Source organism: Pan troglodytes, chromosome 3, assembly GCF_028858775.2.
Source record: "Pan troglodytes isolate AG18354 chromosome 3, NHGRI_mPanTro3-v2.0_pri, whole genome shotgun sequence".
Classification (NCBI taxonomy): Eukaryota; Metazoa; Chordata; class Mammalia; order Primates; family Hominidae; genus Pan; species Pan troglodytes.
Window position 1 is genome coordinate 48,141,153 of NC_072401.2, and position 16,567 is coordinate 48,157,719.

The window sequence follows — 16,567 nt, forward strand, 5'->3', positions numbered from 1 at the left end:
CCTATGGGTGGTTTTAAAAAACATTTTTCTTGAGATTATAGACATGGCTTACCAGTATCAGTTCAAGTTATTGTGGCCTAATACATAGATCTAATATCATTGTTGTTAATAATTCAATTACATAAATAGTTTTTGAAATAACTCTTATTGCTAAATGTTTTCTAGAACATTTTTTAAAAAGGAGAGTTTTGGAATTACCTTTAATAATGGTATGGCAGGCATAATAATTTCCCCTGCTGCAAATGTCCATGTCCTAATACCTGGAACCTGTGAATATGTTAGATCACATGGCAAAGGGAAATTAGAATTGCAGATGAAGTTAAGATTGCTAATCAGATGACCTTGAGATATTAAGATTATCCTGAATTACCCATTGGTCCCAATGTAATCACAAGGGTCTTTACAGTGGAAAAGGGAAGCAGACGTCAGAGTGAGGTGATATGAAAAGGAGTAGACCTATTTTGGCTTTGAAAATGGAAGGGGCTACAAACCAACGAATAAAGGCTGCCTCTGGGAGAGGGAGAGTCTTAAAAAGGCAAGGAAACAGATTCTCCCCTAGAGCCTCCAGAAAGGAACACAGCCCTGATGATTCCATGATTTTAGCTTAGTGAGACCCATGTTGGACTTCTAACCTACAGAAATGTAAGATAATTTGTTTTAAGCCACTGAAGTTATTGGTAATTTATTAGTAATTGGTAATTTGTTACAGCTGCAGTAGAAGACTGACATAAAGACTTACAACAAATGGGTGGGAGGTGGTTTCAAATAATAAATCAATACTTTAACTGGAGTCATTTACCCTGTAAGCCTCTGAGTATGTAATGGCTATAATTGTCATATTCGAATATTTGAAAATTTAATTCATTCCTTTGGAGACTTAGTGAGTGATATCATGACTTTTTGATATTTTAATTATGAGGTTGGTATGGGAGCAAATTATGCACAGGGAGTGACAACTAGGAACCCGTGGTGCACTACTGGACCCATTCTAAGCCAGGGCTTGACTGATGCTGCCTAGAATGTCACTGACTTTCATTCTGAAGGAGATCAGCCCCCTAAGAGATGATATCTCCATAGAGATCCTGTTCTTTTATGTCTCTGGGAGCCTGTCAGCTCATTCCTGTGTAGGTAAAGAGGCTGGTCAAGGAGCAGGAACATTTCTGCCCAGGAGGGTGGTTCATGCTCCTGAAGTGGGATCTGAACAGCAGCCCAGTGAAGCAGCTATCTTTTGTGTCTCCCTCTTGTTTAGGGATATGGAACTCTTAAGAGTTCCCACTCTTCACTGTATTGCTTAATGGGCAGCACTTGAGACCTGGTTATGTTGAACCAATGAACAAATAATCTTCAGTTCCCCAATTGTGTTCCCTTTCTGAACACAAATTTTTGATGCAGGTGAAGAAAACATGCCAATACTGTTGGCCTTTTATCTTTTCTTTTGTTACCAATTTGGTTATGGGAGGGAACTGGTTTTCTCTTCCTTGAATCTTCCCATTATTCCTTCTTTGGAAAGGTTTTGGAAGGTAACATTTGGGGTGGCTAGAAATATCCTCTGTGGATATTTCCACAGACCAGAGAGGCTCTGGGGTCTCAAGGACGCCAGAGCAGGGTCCTGAGGTGTAGAGAAAGTGGAGGAATGGCCGATTTAAGGGAGTGAGGTGATGGGGTCCTTGAGGTCTCCACCTCATCTACTTCAGCTGAGTAGAGTAGAAAGCAGATGGATTTCTGAGTGGAAACCTTGCCTAGGAACATTTGCCTGGAATGTCCTCTTGTGTTATGTCTCTTGGGCAGCTAAGGAAGAGAGTAGGTGGCTGGACAGTGCATAGTTTAGTTTTGCTGAAACTCTCATAAGAATCAGAAAATATTTTTTATCTATAAAAAATTCTTAATTATTTAATAAGTTTTCAGTTACTTTCAGAACATTTTGCTTTTTTAAGGAGAGAAGTAAATTCATAACCTTTATTATTGGATGTTTTCATTAACCAAAGTTATGTATGTACATGGCTTAGAAAATCAAATATTCTTTGAGGTTTTGACAGCGGCATCCCTGAACTACCTGCTATACCCTCATTTCTGATTTCCAGAGGAAATTTGGATATAATCTCCTAATTCTCATATTAAACATTTTATATTTGCTATCATATTTTAAATTCCCTAGAACTAATTTTTGATTTCTGAATGCTGACAAGGATTTCCTCCTCAGGCTCTGTCAAACTTTCTTCCTGACTAGGCCTTGGCCTGCTGAGCCCAGTTTTAGCAAGAATTCTTCTATGCCAGTTTACTGAGAATCCCCCATTCTTAATATCCAATCAAGTTCCTCATTCTCCCAGGCTTGATACCCAGCAAAGTTTCTTTTAGTCATTTTCCATCCAATGACTCACTCATTCTGCCCATTGGATATACATCTCCAACTGTCCCTGTTGTATTTAGAGTTGAGTTCAGCCTCTTTCTCCTACTGTAATAGTCTTGACTCCTATTGCAATGGTCTTGAATAAAGTCTTTCTTGCCTGCTTAATTAGTCTGGTGCCATTTCTCTTTGATGGTGTTTCTTGCCTGCTTAATTAGTCTGGTGCAATTTCTCTTTGATGATGTTTCTTTTGTATAAATTCTTTTTCTTATTTTTGTCAGTGTAGTATCTTCTTTTATGAACCAGAGAATGTTAGTGACTTTTAAAATAAAAGTTTTCTTTTCTCTGCTTTGTTTCTACAGATTTAGAGAGGCTTTTTTTTTTTTCCTGGAAAATGTTTTTTTTTTTTTCTCTGTTTTCATATTTAAGAATGGAGCACTATTCGGATTGGAACTTCTGTGTGTGAATACTTATCAATTGGTAGCCTTTACTTTAGGATGATTAGGCTAAGCCATTTCATTGCCTCTACCTCCTCCTTCATTCCCCCATTAATACCTGCTCTTCCTTTCTCTGGTGCTGTTTAGTTTCTCCAGAGAGAAATTTCCCAAGCTTCTGCTTGTTGGGGTAGACAAGGGCACAGTTAGTTAAGTGAGTTCTGGAAGCAAGTGTGAATAAGAATCTGGGAATCTCACCTTTAAATGTGTGGTTTTATGTAATTACCCTATTGTAGTAGTCTCTCTGTATCCATGGGAGATATATTCTAAGACCCCAGTGGATGCCTGCAACTGTGGATCATGCCGAACCCCATATATACTGTTTTTTCCTCTACACGCATACCCGTGTTAAAGTTTAATACACAGTAAGAGATTACCAATAAGAATTAATAATAAAATTGAACAATTAAAACATATTATAATAAAAGTTATGTAAGTGTGGTCTCACTATCTTTTTATCTCAGAATATCTTATTGTATCTTACTCACTTATTTTTGGACCTGGTTGACTGCAGGTAACTGAAACCACAGAAAGTGAAACTTCTGATAAGAGGAGACTACTGTATTAGTTCAGATATTCCTTACTTTCTCTATCCCTGGTGTCCCCAGCCCACAATGCCTCCTATTCACTAGATTTAGTGAATCTAGTCTTCTGGAGTTTGGGAAGGATGTTTAGAGGTCAAAGAGCTTTTTATACAGATGCCCAGTCAATCTTCCTGTTTTCAGCCCTGCACAATTTTCTACTGTATGATTTTCTAGTGTGTAGAGGTACAGAGTAACTCTAATTACTGACCATTTTCATGATTCTGAAGACATAATCAACTGGTTTCTTTCACTGCTGGCTTAGGGTTAAACTTTCTTAGGTCTGCTCAATCAGGATCACCTGTCTGTCTGTTGTCTCCTTTCCCTCCTCAAATATTTTGTTTCTGTCTTCTCCTAATTTTTTTGGTTGGTCTTTCCCAAAAGTGGAGTGTCAGAAGGTGTTCGATGCATCATGTTTAACAGGAAGTAAATGCATACATTTTAGAAAGTTTTTCAAGATCTTTCTTAGCCAATTATCTTCTCATTTCCTTTCAGTCAATAAGAAATTCAATTCACCTTAACATCACAGTCCCTCCCAACAAACTTAGAATTAATAAATGATGATGGAACTATTGATCTATTATGTAAATAGATACATTATGTTTCCTTGGCACTTTTTAAAGGTTGTAAAGCAGTACTATATTAAATAAATCCAATGAAGGAAAATAATTCACAATAGAGAATAAATTACATAAGTGAAAACTACCTCACCCCCCATATTGCATTAAAGCTGAGAATTATCTCAGTAATCACCTAACAATAGGGGTCCATATTGATTTTAACTGCTAATTACATCAGAGCTGTGCCCCTGAGTTAGAATTTTAAATCTAATTCTGCATAGTCTGAAAGTGCTTTCCGAACTCTAAGTGAGTTGTAATTTAAACAGAAAGAAATTACAGATCATGGCAAAACAACATATCTGACTAGCTTATCCCACATGAACTGATTTAAGAACTTTTTCATCATCTTTTATCAAGCATGATCTGGCCTTGTATTTTGGACCAAGGAGTTATAAATTGGAATATTTAACACCAACCCCAGTAGAATAAAACTTCCAACAAATTCAGAATTAATAAATGGTGATGGAACTATTCAGACATTAAGATTGGATATTTCTTTTGTTTGTCAAAGCCATTTGAGTGACAAATAAAAATCTGATTAGAATTTAAGGAGATGTAAATGAGGTAAAGAAGTAGCACGAATAAATTCCTGTTTGCAAAAATGCAGGGCTTGTCTTTCTCTGGACTAATGCCTCAAATCTCTACCTTCCTTTTGAAGGATATAGAAGTAAACACTGACAACACAGGGTTTAAAATATTTGTAAGTAGACAGATACGAATTTTTGGTTGTGAAAGAAAGGATGTAGAAGATTAGTTCAATTGACTCCCTCTACATTCCATTCCAAACTCGCATTATAATGTTATAGAACATTCTCCCACATTTAAAAATGCCTCTTATAGTTCAATAATGTGACACCAGGTGATGAGGCACATCAATTACTAACAAATCCTCTGGCATATTTCTGTTTTGATAAGTAATCCTTAACAATATCCTTTCAATAAACTTCTTTTTTCAGTAAAATGAGATTTATTTTCAGATACTCTTTCAACAAAGTCAAATGGTCTTCTGTACAAGGAAAGGTATAGTTAGACTATTGTATTGTCAATATTTCAATCTACAGGTATGTATTAAATATCTCAATATGCTCTGAAGTATAGAAAAACACGGTTTTTTGTTTAATTTTATGAACACACCTACCATAGTGCCAGTCACATAGTAGATAATTATAAACATTTTTTGGATTTCAATAATGCTAAAATTTGTTGACTACCCACTGTAAAGTAAGTCTTAAGAAATAAAATACCAAACAAGACTTAAGCCTTTTAGGCAAATGAAGAAATAGTCAAATAATAATCTCAAAGTAGATGACAGTTACCTATCACTTACTCATAGGCAGAGTTGATATTTAATTAATATTGGACATAGACATAAACTACATCAGTTGGTGTATAACCACTGCTCTGAACACCTACCCATTCCACTGCCCTCAGCACCCTGGCCCTCTACAATCCAGCAACTAAAGGAAGGAAGCCTGACACAACAGGAGGTCTGCAGGGCTGAGAGTCCATTTTGATTGGTCAATGTCTAGGATATATTGTTGTTAAATATCTTGACTATCACTCCTGTCAATATCACCCTTCCCCTCTCACCAGGTAATAATTGCTTAGGGAATGTAAATAAATTTTCATAGTAGCTGGATGCAGATTTTATTAGTGTGCAATCAGTTCTTTTTGGGTGGGGAAAATAGAATGCAGCATTTCCCAAGCTCTTTTCATGGAAGTGTTGATGATTTGCTTGAAAAATGCTGGATTGAACAGTTTATACTTATTTCTTTGGTATAGAATGTCTCAGAGCCTTGAACATATGACTTTACATTTTAAATCTTTAGGAAGGGATATAATATCTCTGTTTCCCAAACCTACTCAACTGTGGAGCCCTTTTTTGCCTTGAACACCAATTAATATCAATGGATATAATGCTAACTACAATCCTAAATATTTAGGATACCTCTTTGCTTCTCCTCATGTGTATAAAAGATTAGCATTATTTATTTTTCAATTATCAATTTTTTTGTCATATTAAGGCAAAGAAAAGTTGTTGACTATTGTTTTAGTTCGGCTACACTAGGTCATTTTGTGGGAACCCAAAATACCTAAATGTTAGTGTTTTGACATAACAGAAGTTGCTTAACAACACAAAAGTTGCTGTGAGTGGGGCTACTGTTCTTCAAATAGTGACCCAGTGATGGGGCAGCTTTTTTCTTACGTTGGGGAGCAGTTGGAATGTTTGGTGAGCCCTACTGTCTGTACCACAACTATATTGAAAAGTCAGGAATATTGTCTAATATATTGATTGTCCTTTGGTTTTATTTTAATAAATAAAAAGCTACATATTTTATCTCCCTCCAAAGGATTTTTACAGTTCTGCAAATTAGCCATTGAAAAGTGTCAGTAGGCCCTGCTTAGCCCATTCTTAGAATGTATGTCAGCATTACATGTTCAGACATTTTGTTCAATCTATGCTGTAGGCAGACAGGATTGAGTTTGGTTATCAGATTTCTGTGCTTTTTGACATCTTGTTTACATATCATTATCGTTCATTTCAGTGTTTCTTATTCTTTCTGGCCATTTGGTTAATGTGTGTCTAGATACTGAAAGAAGAACTCTATAGTTTTTTTCTAGACATCAGAAGTACTGTCTTTTACCATGATTATTTTCCTAAGAGACAGGTGAGAAATCTTCCCTAATTTTGGCACAACTGACTGTCTCTGTTGAAGAGATATTCTTGTCTTTGTTATCAAGGAGATAGTGCAAAAGGATATGAACACTGACAGAAGTTGAACATAGTATCCTGCAGTGCCTGGTCTAAACTAATTGCTCTTAATTTTTCAGTTTTGTGAGTAGCACATTCACTCAAATTTATTCAGATGTTGGTAAAGCCTCCATTATTACCTCCCACCTCTCAGGCTCTCAGGTGTCATCTACCTGAGTCTGAACATTTTATTGGGAGGAAAGAAGCTACCTTAATCTGGTGTAGACCAATGCTGAAGGATGCTGTATCAATGCAAAGGATGAGTCCCTTCTTCTGATTACTTAAAATTTTTCCAAAGTGATTTGGACTCAACAGGGTTCACTAATGTAGTTATTTTTTTTTTTTTTTGGAGACAGTGTCTTGCTCAGTTTCCCAGACTGGAATGCAGTGGCCCTATCTCGACTCACTGCAACCTCTGCCTCCCCAGTTCAAATGATTCTAGTGCCTCAGCCCCCCGAGTAGTTGCGATTACAGGCGAGTACCACCTTGCCCGGCTAATTTTTGGTATTATTAGTAGAGACAGGGTTTCACTGTGTTGGCCAGGCTGATCTCAAACTTCTGGCCTATTAGCATAGTTTTCATCATGGTGCTGTCAGTAAATATCCAGGAAAGCTCAGCGGCCGCACCTGTATCTGACACTTTCCTTCTTGGTTTCTCTTGTTCTTTCTTTTCCTTCCTAAATTCTCCTAAACAGGTATGGCCTTTGTGAATTTAATTTTAAAAATTCATAATTTAAAAAATTCAGCAAGTACTGGTTTGCAGCTATATTATACTAAGCCCCTATTGGCAGTCTTTTCTCCTGGCTTTGTGAATTCAGTGTTTTGAGAAAATAGTTTTCTTTACCAAAAAAGTTTGGGACCCAGCTTAGAGTGTAGAAAAGAAAAAATAATTTCCTTTCTACCCTCTGTAGTTCTTAGTTGGAATAGACCCCTGTAATGAAAGACAGATTAACAAGAGAAAAACAAGCAGAAGTTTAATAACATATATGCCTCCTGTCTACATGGGGGATAACCCAGAGAAATGAGTAAATGTCTAGAGTAAATCTTAAAGACTTGTCATAGACCTCAGGCTTAAATACCATTATTTTCTGAAAAATGGTATTACTTATCTATCAGAGAAGGAGACAGCCTTATAAATGGAGATTTCCTTTTGTAAGACAAAACCTTTTTTTTTTTTTTACAAAAAGACAACTGTTTAGAGATATGCCTATGTCTGCAGTTTCTCAAAATAACCAGCCCAAAATAATCGTTATGCCAAAGAGGCATATTTTGGGGTGGCATATTCTGGTCTACAGTCATATTTTGGGGTGGTGTTTTCTTGAAACCCATAAAGAGTTTTCAGCCTCTTAGACCTTTTTTTTTTTTTTTTTTAAGATGGAGTTTCACTCTTGTTGCCCAGGCTGGAGTGCAATGGCTCGATCTTGGCTCACTGCAACCTCCACCTCCCAGGTTCAAGCAATTCTCCTGCCTCAGCCTCCCGAGCAGCTGGGATTACAGGTGCCTGCCACCACACTTAGCGAATTTTATATTGTTAGTAGAGATGGAATTTCACCATGTTGATCAGGCTGGTCTCAAACTCCTGACCTTGTGATCCGCTTGCCTTGGTCTCCCAAAGTGCTGGGATTTAGAGGCGTGAGCCACCACGTCTGGCCGGATCTTTAAAATAAAAAAACACAATTTAAATTTAAATTAAGAAGCAATATATGCTTATTGTAAAATATTAGAAATAACAGGGAAAGAAAAAAAAATTTGCCCTTAACTCACTCTGCCCCCAAAATAACTACTGTCATCATATTTGTGTATAATATAGTTTTTATGAACTTTTTCTATTGGTATAAATAATTTCTCATAGTTGCAAAAATAGTATAAATACATTCCATTTTTTAATTTGCATTTTATAGACTCTTTTCCATATTTTATTTTTTTACATAATCTTCATATTTATCATTTTAGTGGGTGTTTACCAGTTTACTGGGTTAAAATGATGATTGCAAAATGAGTTATAGTTAGAAGAAATGAATTCTTTGAGAAACATTTCTGCTTCTATTTTGTTTGTTTGAGCAGGGTTCTGAGATACACAGGTCACTCTCCTCCTCACCTGGGCATGTGCACACCTATTTCTTTATTGGCTTTGTTTTCCCTCTTTTGCTTAATACTTGAAATACTTTTTCATGTATATATGAATAATATTAGAAACTTATTTGGAAGGAAATAATGAGTGAAAGGAGTGGTCTCTGAAGATGATCTTTCTGGATAGAGTCAAAGGCAGAGCTTTTCATTTTATCTGACATTTCATTCAAGTGAAAATAAGAAACTGCAGCTGTATTTTGTTAACTGCAAAACTGTGCATATACATCTGAGGAACTTTTATCAAACGTCTTAGCAAATGATCATCAATGCTTCTAATTGATTCATTACAATATGTGTACTTATTTGAGCATATTCTTGGGTCCTCTGCATTCAGATGGCCTGATTTGTAATACATGCCATTCTTTTCCATGGTTTGCATATCAGAGATGATGCTTCTCCCCACCCCACCCCCACTGCTGCTGCTGCCTCTACCTGGGATTATGCAGATTCTGGTTTAAACCTCTTTATTCTTTTCTGCAAGTGCACAGCATGATGGACTTCATTTCTGTGGGTAAATGATAATGGATTTCAGCTTTCACCAGTGACATTTGGAAACTACATATCTTAAATCATATGTGTGCCACACAATAAAAATGATTGCCCTGTTCTAACGATGTGAAAATGTAAATAAAAATGAGTGCTGTAAATATGTAGAGGCCAAATCTTAAAATGAAAGCAAGGAGTCCTAATTATTTTAATGGAGACAATTTTATGATTTTTCAAGCTGGATGTAAAATACAATCTTATCTATAGTGGGTACTTGGGATAATCAAGGGAAGGCCGTTAGGAAGGGTTTAATTTATTCTGTCAGATGTTCAGGGCTCTAAAACATTTCAACAAATCAAAGCCATCACTTGAGAAATAACACATTAAAAGCCAGCATTGGATACCACAAGCCTGCGTCCTTCCTGCCCTTTAATCCCGGTAGCAGTTTTACATTAAATAAAGCATACTTATCATTGATTAGCACTTATTTTGATCTCACTGGGTGTACAGTGCTTTTTGATGCTCTAGATGTCAGAAGATTCAGTTTCTTGTCTAAAATAACTGAGTATCTTTTGTTTATAAAGATAAACATAATGTGTGGACGGTGTTGAAAGAGTTCTGATAAATTTGTCAGACCTGGGCTTTATGGTTGGGATCTAGAGGAGGAGGAGAATCAGGGCAGCAAGAAAGGGCCCGTGGGGCAAGGGTATTTGGAAAAAGCGGGGGTGTTTCCCTAAAGAGCAGTGACCTTGAGAGATGAGATTATTGGAACCTCAGATTCCAGTGATGCTTCTTGAGGCAAAGAAACCTTTGCCTTATTCCCTTATTCCCATTTACTACTAGCAGAGAATGGGAATCAGTTTCCTGCCTTTACTAAAACATAATGAGCTTCTCTTTCTCATGCTTCTATTCTGTAAGAGGAAGCGGAGGCTTTTCTGTCCCAAATGCTGGGGGAGGACCCTTCCTCATTTCATATTCCTGAATCATCTGGGCCTTTGCACTTGTAGTATTGACTTGTAGCAGTGACACCTCCACCTCTGCGTAATATGTCTTTCAAGTGAGAAGGCTTTCCTGGTCAATACTGAATCAATTTGTGCTGGCAGTCTAATTGAATGCCTCCCTCAGACAAATAGGTCACTGGGGGAAAGGGTAAAACCTTGATATGCAGATCTGAATCGAAGCCCTCAGTGAAAGCTGTTTTAAAAATATATATTCCTCTTGACAAGTAGTGTATGTAACAAATGCAGTGCTAGTTATTTGCTCAGCAAAATGAGCATAAATCAATCTCTTTATAGCCTTCTTTTTATTTGATTACTATTATACTTTAACTTGATCTCTGCAGAAAGAGAGAGAGAGAGCATACAAAACTCTAGAATGACCCCTAGGATGGGAAATTTCTTGCCCTAAAGTTTAGGGTATGTGGATATCCCTTTATTAAATGGGATACCATTTCCATTTAGCAAATTATATTGATGATGTTTAAATTATTTGACATCTTTAATATTCACAAATTACAGCTTTTCCAAAGATGAGCTTGGTTTTTCTCAGTGTTCTCTTGGGAACTGATGAGAAGAAAGGGTCAGAAGACTCTCAGGGGAGTGCTCAGAATTGTGTTTGCTTCTTCCTAAAACTCTCTTTTAGTCCTTCTATAGCTCTATATCCAATTTACATGAGGAAATGCAGAAAGCTTAGCTAATTTACTGGTATGAACCAAACTCTGGTGTCTCCAAGGCCCAAATACTTTTTTTCCTTACAGGGTTAATTAAATTTTATTATCACTTATTAAGATGGTATTGGGGATAACCCTTTTTATTAGTCTTTCATCTACTGAAGGAAGCCAGAATATGTTACTCCAAAAGATGCCTCTTAGACATAAAACTCATTTTGAGCTGAGGGCAAATGGAAGGATTCAGTCATAGGAAAGACTCTCTGCTCTTCCCCTATCCCTCCCCGTTTTTTGCCCTGATACATATGTTTACTGCAGGACATATGTTTACAAAGGCAAAGGTGTCTGGCCTCCCTTCCTTACCAGGGAGAACAAAGGTTAACCGCTGAAGACAACTCTAGACCCTTATCAGCCTGGAGAGGACACCAGTTATCTACATAACACACTTTACTAACTAGTCTTTACCATTTATTTGCCTTACCACAATTTGCTGCCCCTAGAGACTCAAAAGTTCTTTTCCTTTGTCCTGACACTTATCTAAAAATTTACTGTTCTTTTTTGAAGATGCTATATAAGCTGGAATTCAAAATGTCCTCTTAGAGAATTACTCATTCCCTGAGTGTCTCCCATGTAGCTGTATGAAATATGCATGTTAATAAACTGCTTGTTATTCTCTTGTTAGTCTGCCTTTTGTTATGAGGTCTGTCCCACCAGTGAAACTAAAGATAGGTGGAGGAAAATTATTTTTCTCCCCCTATACTACATGACATGAAAATGTATGCATTCTCTGTATATTAGTTTCTCATTGTTGTTGCAACAAACTGCCACAAACTTAGTAGCTTAAAACTAAACAAATTTGGCCGGGCGCAGTGGTTCATGCCTGTAATCCCAGCATTTTGGGAGGCTGAGGCAGGTGGATCACGAGTCAGGAGTTCAAGACCATCCTGGCCAAGATGGTGAAACCTCGTCTCTACCAAAAATACGAAAAATAGCTGGGCGTGGGGGCGGGTGCCTGTAATCCCAGCTACGGGGGAGGCTGAGGCAGGAGAATCGCTTGAACCTGGGAGGCGGAGGTTGCAGTGAGCTGAGATCATGGCCACTGCACTCCAGCCTGGGCAACAGAGCATGACTCCATCAACAACAACAACAACAACAACAACAACAAAAACAAAACAAATTTATTATTTTTCACCGCTTGAGGTCAGAAGTTTAAAAATGGGTCTCACTGGGGTAAAATCAAGGTGCCGGCAGGCTTGCACTCTTTTTTGGAGGATGTAGGGGATAATCTGTTTTCTTGCCTTTCTCAGCTTCTAGAAGCTGCCGCTGTTCCCTGGCTCATGGTCCCTTTCTTCATCTTCAAAGCTAGCCATGGCTGGTTTAGTCTTTCACACATTGCATCACCCTGACCTCTGCTTCTGCCATCATATCTCTTGTCTCTGACTCTGACCATCTCTTCCACTTTTTGCCCACTTGGTAATCCAGAATAATTTTCTCATCTCAAGGTTGGCTGATTAACACCCTTAATTCTTTCTGCAACCTTAATTCCCCTTTGCCATATAATCTGACATATTCATGAGTGCAGGCAACTAGGACATGTACATCTTTGGGGGACAATTATTCTACTTCCCATACTCTGTGAAGTCTTTTAGCAGAATTATACAGTGGCAACAGGCTCACTGAAGTCAGACTGCCTGAGTTCAAATCCTAACCCCCTGCTTTCTCACTGTATGATTTGGGGCAAGTCAATGATATTCTCTGCATCTTGGCATCCATATCCGTAATATGGAAATAATAATTTGTGGTGGAGTTTGAGATACTGTATATAAAGTGCTCATCATATGCCAGTACATGACATAGGGTAGATGTCCAATAAATATTGAACATGGGGCTCTGTGCTCCATAAGATTTCATAGATATTATGTTGTTTGTATTCACAGTATGACTCTTACTAGTAATACATCTCTAGTTGATTTTAAACTTCTTTTAACTCAAAGTTGTAATTGTAGAAAACAATATGGCTTACAATTAAAGGAAATCTTGCAGGGGAATCTACCATACTAATACTTTAACACAATCACTTGATTTTTAAATACTTCTAAGTCTGCTTATAAACATTTTATAGTTATTTACAGGCTTCTAGAGAGTAGGGAGGCACTGGCTTGAACATTATTAGCATGCAATGAATGCAGGTGAATGACTGAATGAATCCTAGGAGGCTGAAGTGGCCAGAGGTGAGGGCAGAGACTGGGAAGTGGTAAGGCTTTTGCATTCTCACATTCCTTTTGCCGCACCAAAAGTCCCCTAGCAGGTCACTTAACTTTGCTGTGTTTAAATCTTCTCAACGCAGCAAAGACATGGCAACTTATTTAGAGCTGCCTTGATCAATTCAGTGAATTTGGCTTTAGTCATGTGCAAGTAACAGAAAACTGGGCTCAAATAGGCTAAAGCAATAAGATGTTTATCAGCTCTTGTAACTGAGAAGTCACGGAGGTAGGTCAGGCTTGGGGCCAGCAGTTCACCAATGCCATCCTTTTGTCTCTACCTTTCTCTTCTCTGTTTTCAGTATGTCTGCTTTAGTCTAAGGCTGGCCTCTCTTATCACAAGACAGCTGCTAGCAGTTTCTAGGGCTCTTTGCTTTCTTGCTTCTGTCCTGCAGGAGGAGAGAGAAAAACTCTCAGTGGTAGTCACAAAAGAGTAAAGAACTAGCTTTCTTAGAAACCAAGAAGCAGCTGGGCGTGGTGGATCACACCTGTAATCCCAGCACTCTGGGAGGCCGAGATGGGCAGATCATGAGGTCAGGAGATTGAGACTATCCTGGCTAACACAGTGAAACCCTGTCTTTACTAAATATACAAAAAATTAGCTGGGTGCAGTGGTGGGCGCCTGTACTCCCAGCTACTCAGGAGGCTGAGGCAGGAGAATTGCTTGAATCCAGGAGGGGGAGGTTGCAGTGAGCCGAGATCGCGCCACTGCACTCCAGCCTGGGTGACAGAGCGAGACTCCCTCTCAAAAAAACAAAATAACAACAACACCAACAAAACAAGAAGCAACTCTTCATATCTCATTAGATTGAGTCTCAGACCCTTGAGTCATCCCTGGACCAATCACAGTGGCCAAGGGAAAGTGGATGTTGATCAACTTAAGCCAATTAGAGTTCACCTTTGGCTCTGTGTGTGTGTGTTCAGCTTTTCCCTAAAGTGAAGTTACCAAATAAAATGTAGAAAATGTAGGCTGGCCAAAATACTCAAGCTGCATGAGGGGAGAGGTTTATTCTGAGCAGTCAAACCCAGCAAAAATGTAAACAGCTCGGCCCGTCTGGGGGTATAAAAGAGGAAACTTCTAGGCAATGAAATCTGGCTGAGTGGAGTCAGAGTCTCTTACACCTTTTTAAGCAGGTTCCTTTAATCATCCTTCTGGCTCATCATCTTTTTAATTTATGGAGCATTTCCTAAGGGTTTCAATGCAAAGATTTGCTTTTAAAGTGTCAAGTACTTCATTTATTCATTTGCAAGGATTTATTAAAGACCTACTCATGCAAGCTGTTCTGCTGAGCGCTGGGGATTCAGAACTGAATAACAAAACAGCCGCCAAGTTTAAAGATCTTACTACCAAACAGAGCCCCTGAACTGCTAGGATTCTTGGTTGATTTCAAGGATAAATCCTTGTCAGATTCTCAGTCTGACTGTAATTGGATCAAGAAAGTGAAGTCTTTGTGTCTGTACCTGAGCAGAAAGAACTCACCCACTTGTATCAGAGGGATCAATGTTGGGGGACAGAGCTGATGCATTTTGGAAAGGATGCAAGTAGTCTGGAAGAAAGGTGCATAATCAGTAGCAGAGAATGATACAACTTAAGCTTCTTGTATTAAAGTTGTAAACATAGGACAGCTGGGAGATGGGACGGAACAACTGAAATTGGGATATAGAATGTTGTTGCCGCTTGAAATGCATTCCACGGGGGTCTTGTGTGAACTTAATTGAAAGTGGTTTAAAACCATGCAGTTGCATCACAGTTCATGACCTCTATTGGGAAGCCCTAGGGAGGAATCTGGGATCGAATCTGTCAATTAAAATCCTATTTTCTATCATAGAAGTTGGCCATCTGGGTCATCCTGAGAGTTTCTACTGTTGATGAACTTCACATTCTAACTGCTTTCTCTCTAAATAACTACGTCCCTAGGGTAGAAGGTGCAGATCCCTAGGTGCATATGAAACTTACTTAAGCAGTAAAGTGATTTCCTGCAGGTCACCTTAGGAAATCCTGAAGGACAAGGGTCTAGGCTGGGGCAAAAGCTAGGGTTAAGCCAAGTTGCTTAAACTGTATCCCTTCATGTGGTTACCATTCCCTTTCAATTTTGTAATGTTTGAGTGCTAGATGGACAGAGAAAGCCTAAGTATATTAAAACACATTTAGTATTATAATCAAATAAAATTTCAAAGAAAACTAGGAGGACCCATATTTATGACATTTTTGGTCATTATTATACATGTGACAGTAGTCGTGGTGATATTTTCTGCCTGTTATTCTAATTAGTAGTACTTTGATACAGTCAGACCAGTTTTAAGTTCTCCATTCTTTTTGTTCATTTTCCAGCATCCATAAAACACATTAAGACAAATTGTCAGAATCCCTAAAGGGGGCCTGTCAAATAAAACCCTCTGTCCAACCTGAGTGCTAAGGAAGGTAAGAATTAAAGCAAGAAAGTAAAGCAGATCAGAGTTCAAAATGCCAACTTTATTACTCCTAAAGGCTCACTTGGAGTATGCGTTTCATCAGATGTTCCTACCTAGTCATGGGCTGTGCTGGACCAAGGCCTATTCTCTGTGGGTTGGGGTGACAGATGGCAGGTTTGCTCTTGGAGGAATACAAAAGAACCAGGAGGTAAAAGAGAAGAGCTGAGCGTGTCCAGTTTATTCCTTTAAATTTTTCCCTTAGGCAAGTCACTCCCATAGATCATGGGTGTTACATTAAATGAGCTCCCTCCATTTGGAAAGCTTCATCAAAAGCAGAGAAGTGTTCTCTTTAATGCATAAACAGTTCTTTTGATATTTTATACAGTTTAATCCTCTGTTTATATACGGACTCAGCCACACTATCATCCAAAGACACGATCTTGGATTCAAAATAACTGTGGACCTCCTCTGTCCACTATTATCCCCTCTTCTACCCTTGTTCTTCCTCCACATGCAGTAAAGCTGGTCACTGAGCTCAGGCTTTTTGAGGTTCTCTTCTGTATTTATTTTAAATTATTTAATTGTATTAAATCTCAATCCTACTCATTGGGATTGTAGCTTGTCGTATGCCAGTCATTTTATATACGTCATCCCAATTAATTCATAACAAGCCTTAAGAGTAGGATTTATTCTCATTTATAGAAACCAAAACTGTCTTTTAGAGAGGGTAATTCATCCACGGTTAAAGGATAGTAAGTAGTGAAAACAGGATTCAAACCTGTGTTCTTTCACTCCAAAAGCCTATACAAGGGCTGAGACTGA

The 16,567-nt window shown here is 38.2% G+C and overlaps 1 protein-coding gene across 4 annotated transcripts in view; it reads left to right on the forward strand.

Annotated features, from left to right (window-relative positions):
* The window catches only part of RASGEF1B (RasGEF domain family member 1B), a 620,736-nt gene that overhangs the window by 41,452 nt on the left and 562,717 nt on the right, over positions 1-16,567 (forward strand). The window contains exon 1 of one of the 4 annotated variants that reach the window (XM_054682937.2): positions 8,270-8,287. The exons of 1 other annotated variant lie outside the window; for it this stretch is intronic. The gene's annotated coding sequence lies outside the window, so the exon portion shown is untranslated. Of the gene's footprint in view, positions 1-8,269; positions 8,288-16,567 lie in introns of those variants that run through there. 2 more of the 4 variants (XM_054682934.2, XM_054682936.2) reach the window with 2 other exon arrangements.